This window comes from Stegastes partitus, unplaced genomic scaffold, assembly GCF_000690725.1.
Source record: "Stegastes partitus isolate 25-593 unplaced genomic scaffold, Stegastes_partitus-1.0.2 Scaffold1466, whole genome shotgun sequence".
Taxonomy (NCBI): Eukaryota; Metazoa; Chordata; class Actinopteri; family Pomacentridae; genus Stegastes; species Stegastes partitus.
The window spans coordinates 131073-136550 of record NW_007579197.1 but is presented as its reverse complement, the minus strand read 5'-3'; positions in this window follow the sequence as shown (position 1 = coordinate 136550).

The window sequence follows — 5478 nt, the reverse complement described above, 5'->3', positions numbered from 1 at the left end:
ACGAAAAATCCAAACAATAAGGGATGAATACAGAGCAGACGACTGTGGAAATGATCAGGTTACAGCTGTCATGCTGTCGGGGTAATGCGGTGTGACCGAGAAAATCAATTGCACCACTTTGACTTGAGAAGCAGAAACGTTAAGGAGGTAAATCAGTGGAAGCACCGAGGAGCTCCTTCAGACACGGTGTCAAGCATCAGACCCGTTACCGACGTCGTTCTAATGAATGAATGAATCCAGACGCTCTCAAACAGAACGCCGAACGACTTCAGAAGTAGGAAAACAGTGTGACTCGCATGTCAACACCTACAGAAGCTTTATAACCACCGAGCGTTACACACCATCGTCACACGTAAGAGCAAATAATGTCATGAGGAAAAATCAGTTTCTCCATCAGACTCGAGTGGATCTGACTGAATCCACGCCAAGAAGCAGTGAAGCTGTTCTGGCAGCTTGTGATCGCCCAACGCCTTCCTCAGACCCTGCATGCCGCTTTCTCCTTTCATTTCTCACCCGTTGGTACATTGTGTTTTCTGCTATTTCTGTAGCACTTACACTTCTTCCCAGACATAAACCTTCGCTTCCACCTCAGTCGACCGCCGTGCCGCTCGTCACACGGTGTGCTCGACAACGTCTCGGTGTCACATTTAGTATGCACAGTCACCGTCGGCAACGGGAGTGTGGTTCGCGACTAGAGCGCAGTATTAATCCGATGACAAAAAATTAATCCAAAACATTTTAATAATCGTTTAATTTAATCCTATTTATGAGGATTCTTTGTCACATGTGAATTTTTAGGTTTTGTCAGTTAAACAAAACAAAAAAAAGGAAAAAAAAAATCACTCAGCAATGGGAAATTGTGAATTCAGGAGTTGTTTTTCAAACTATTTGTGCACCAAATGACTGACTGATAAGTAAAAAAATAGTCAACCTTGGATTAAATGATAATAGAAACACTATTCAACCAATCAAATCAGCAGCTGCAGCATCCCTTAAAGAAAAAAGCCTCTTAAGACAGACGGCCTCAGTCTAGAACTGCTCCATGTTTCATTTAAGGAGTCGAAAGTGGTGAAAGTTTCCAGTATTTTAACAAAAAGCAAAAAAATAAAAATAAAAACTAAGAGAAAAATACACAGTTTCTCTTAGGCAGGTGTCTTTTTTTCTGTCTTATAATTTCCATAAAAAATATCCATAATTTTGACAACAAAAGCAAAAAAAAATTAACAAAAATCAGAGAAAAATCCATAAATTTTGTAATACAAGTGTGTTTTTTTGTCTAATGATTTCCTTCCCATCTCTCATTTAAGAAGTCTAAATTGGTTAAAAATATATAAATAAAATAAGAAAATAAAAAGTCTATAACTTTGACAACCAAAGCAAAAAATTTAACAAAGATCTGACAAAATAAATGTATTTTCTGTAATTATGTTTTTTTTTTTTCTCCCTCTCGTCATCCTGTAACACCTCACATTTATCTTGACACCTGTGGGAGTGGGTTTTGCTGACCACAGGCGTTTCTTTTTAGAGTCAGAGGGGAGTTGACCCTGTAGGGTTCAAGATAAAAACTCCTAATGGGCCTGAAGGTCACCGCTGTGATGGGAACCGCTGCACACATCCCATTACCGCGCGACCTTTCTGCCCCTTTCACAGCGTTTGATCCGACAAGGTGCAGGCCCGTCTCCCCAGCTCCGCTCATGGTGGTAATCATCCTGTCCGCTGGCTTAGTCAAATCTACAAGATAGCAGCAATTCTGGGTGAAAGAAAAAAAAAAGGGGAGGTGGGAAAACCCTGCACGCTTCACGCTGACGTCCCCACATCCTCTGATTACTATCATTCCTCGCAGACTGTAATCAGCGCTGAGGTTGGTGAAAGACAACTCGGAGGTTGCTTCACGTGGTTGCCAGGGATGACGATTCCGCCTCCTTTTCTGCACGATTAAATGGCTTAATGGTCACTCATTAATGGTCCTAACGACTCGGCAAATATACCTCCAGCTCTTCCGCCCCTACGCTCGGTTTGCTTATTACATCCCCGGAGTGCCCTCGGGCCGGGCCTCCTTGGTGTAGGTGTGAAGAGTCGCCGAGGCTCAAAAGGTCAGACTGTCTGTTTAAAAAAAAGGCTATTTAGCCATTGTTTGGATGAACGATAACAGTCGATCCAAGCGTGCGTCATCGTCTTATTTACCCTCGCAGACAGCCAGACAGCCGTCCCCGACTCTCAAGTCACAGATGCCCCGGCACACTGAGCGCTTGGTGCCAGGGCCCGAGTGGCGGCGGCGGCGGCGGGGGGAACGAAGCCTTCGCCGCCAATCAGCCTGTGACAGACATGAAAGGTGGTGTGATGATCCCCCCCCCCCAATCCCCTCATCAACACCACCACAACACCCAAATGTTCGCCCCCCTTCGCTGTCAGCGCTGTGAGCGATGGAATAAATACCAAAACAGCAGTCTTCTAACCATCTGTCCCGATCTGTCTCAGCGTATGAGGTCGGTTTGATTGAGGGAGAGGACGGAGCCGCTCAACCGTGACCAAAAGTAAGAATAGAATATAACTAGAAGCAGGAGGGGGGGCTCGTTTTTCTGTTGTTTTTTTTTTATTCTTCTCTCCAAAGGATCAAAAACCCATCTTAAAGCAACACTCACACGCCCCGACGTGCACCAGAAGAGAAACTATAATTACATTAGTGCAGCATTTGTGTTACTATTCCACCGCGGGGAGTCTGCGAACGAAAAAAAAAAAAAAAAGAAAGTACCGATTTGAGGAACAAGGCCAACGAGAGAAAAAAAAAAACACTCATATAGGCATGTGAGTTCTGTTTTGCACTTCTTAAAAATCTGACAGGAGACCACAACGGCCTCGACAAACAGCATCTGACTCAGTAACACAAAAAAACAAAAAGCAGGACGGGCCCAGATGAGACGCCAGAACAGCCCCTTTTGGCCGAGACTCTGTGAACAGCATGTCCCAGCAGCTCTCCTGATTCTCTGTGGCACATGCTAAATCATTTGCACATGGTGTTTCAGCGCCATCAGGAATGTCTTCAGAAGGCTTGTTGCTTCTAAAACCTTTCCTACATGTTTTATCCAAAACGTACGTCCGGCTCCGGTTTACGGTCGCTTCCCCGAGTCGTGGAGTTTTAAAGCTCCTTTGGTTGCTGCAGGTCAGAATGCACCAGAGTATGGAGCAGGTACAGACGTCCTCAGGTGTGCTCATAGCCTCCCATTAGAGAAGGAAGAAAACAGCTGAAATACGCTGAAACTGGCAAAAGTAATAATAAATAAACATTTAGTGAACATCATGATGTAGTTTTGGAATTTTGGTTCAACAGAAATATATTTTTAAAAAAGCAAATCAGCACAATGGGACCTTAAAACTAATATTTAGTTGAACAACCCTTTGAGCCAATCAGGTGTTTCTGTAGCTCTCAGTCAGACTTGTGCACCTGTTGACAGGTATTCTGACCCACTGCTCATCAGCAAAGAGCTCTCATTTGTCCAGGACAGTTTTCTTTTTTTAAATTATTCTTTTCAACCACAATTCAAAAGCAACGTCTTATTTCACTAAATTATAATTTAGCAAATTTTTATTTATTATTACTTTTTTAGTTTCCAGTTATTTGAGTGACTATTTTGCCTTTTCTTTAATGGGAGGGTGTGAATACAGGACGGCTGTGTGATGCTGAAGCCAAAGTCCAGTTTTAATTACAGCTCACATAAGACGTCATTTTATCATCCTGGAGTCACCGAATGAAACCGGCCAAGCGGTTCAGAGCAACGTGTGGTTTCAGAGCAACATGTTCTCTACTGGACTGCATTATGGTGAATAAATAAATGTTATGAAAAGTTCAAATGAATTGGCCATTTAGAAAATAGTTGAAATACTTCCTTAAGACAAAAAAGGCGACATTTGTCTGGTTCTCAAATAATGATAATAATTTTAAAAAGTCACTTTGTGTTTTAGGAAATTTGGCGGGGAAACTTTCCACAACTTCTGAAGACCCGAGCTCTTGTTCGATGTGCATTTTTTTTCTTCTCTTTGCTATTTGATCTGATCAGACAGCAAAGACAATTTAAAAAAAGTTAAAAATATATAAAGGAAATAAAAATATATTTTTAAAAATATTTAAAATATTTTAAAATGAATAAAAATGGAAACAAATTTAACAGTAATACAACCCAAAGTGTGATGTCCACGCATGCGGACGCAGGTCTTAAGGAGGTTAAAGAACTATCAAGTAACAGATTCATTGAGAAAATAATTAGAAATAATTCAGTCACACGCCTTAACTCGAACATTCCCGTCTTTGAAAATGACATCTACTTTATGTCCCTCTCCACATGTCAGATCCTGATTGTTTAGTGGTGTCTAATGTAATGTACTGTCAAGAGAGTCGACACAACTTTCATATCTATGCTGCCATAATTTAAATCATGTGTTAGATTTCCTTTAAAAAAAAAAAAAAAAAAATTTCATATCTATGCTGCCATAATTTAAATCATGTGTTAGATTTCCTTTAAAAAAAAAAAGAACCACATGATCTCATCACACTCAACGTGAAGATAATCAGTGAAAACTGGCTTTGCCAGTTCCAGCACAGTCAGAACAAGTTCTAATGTTAGAGGGAAGTTAAAGACGTTCAGATCAAAACATGAAAAACAGAAGCTCATGTGAAATCACAGATGAAGGCCCTCATCCACCCAACACCCACCCAACACCCACCCAACACCCAGCCAGCACCCAGCCAGCCGTCCTGCTCCGATCCACCAGCTTCGTGCGATTTGAATCTTCATGACTGCTTCTCCTCTTTGCTCATTTCCTCTCACCTGTCCTGTCAGACGTTTTCTATTTACTGTGGGATCGTTTTCTTTTCTGTGCCCAGAGATGACAAACACTGTGAGGCTGAGCCGCCTGCATGTGGAGGACGAGGGGGGTGGAAACTTGTATTTACACTGCTCTGATTTCTCACAGCTTGCTTACTCAAGCTGCTGGAATGCACAGGTTGGCATGTGTGCCAAGTTCATAGCAGCAGAGGATAAACCAAAGTGACCCAAACTGGTGAGGTGACAGAGGAAGGCCTTCAGGAGGCGAAGACATCCAGGGACAGTGCAGCATGAATGATGTAGATAAAGAGGTTGTAAAGTCACACTGGAGGCTTATAAAGAGTTTTTTTTCTCGTACCAGGGTCTGGTGAGGGTGAGGGAAGTGAGCGGGGCGGCGCTCAGTCGGTAATAACAACGTGACCTAAATTCCACTGACAATTATGAGCTGCTGTGATCAGATGGTGGAAAGCAGACGCGATCAACCGGTCTGCTTTCTGCTTTCTGCTGTAAACTCCAAAGCGTTGGGACACTTCAACCTGATGTGGCTGAAAACCAGTATTCTGTCATTTTATTTTGAAATCTCTCCCTGAAGGAGGCTCACGTGGAGAAAGTGAAACTTTTCCAAAACAATCAACGCATTTTTCTTTTTTTTTTTTTT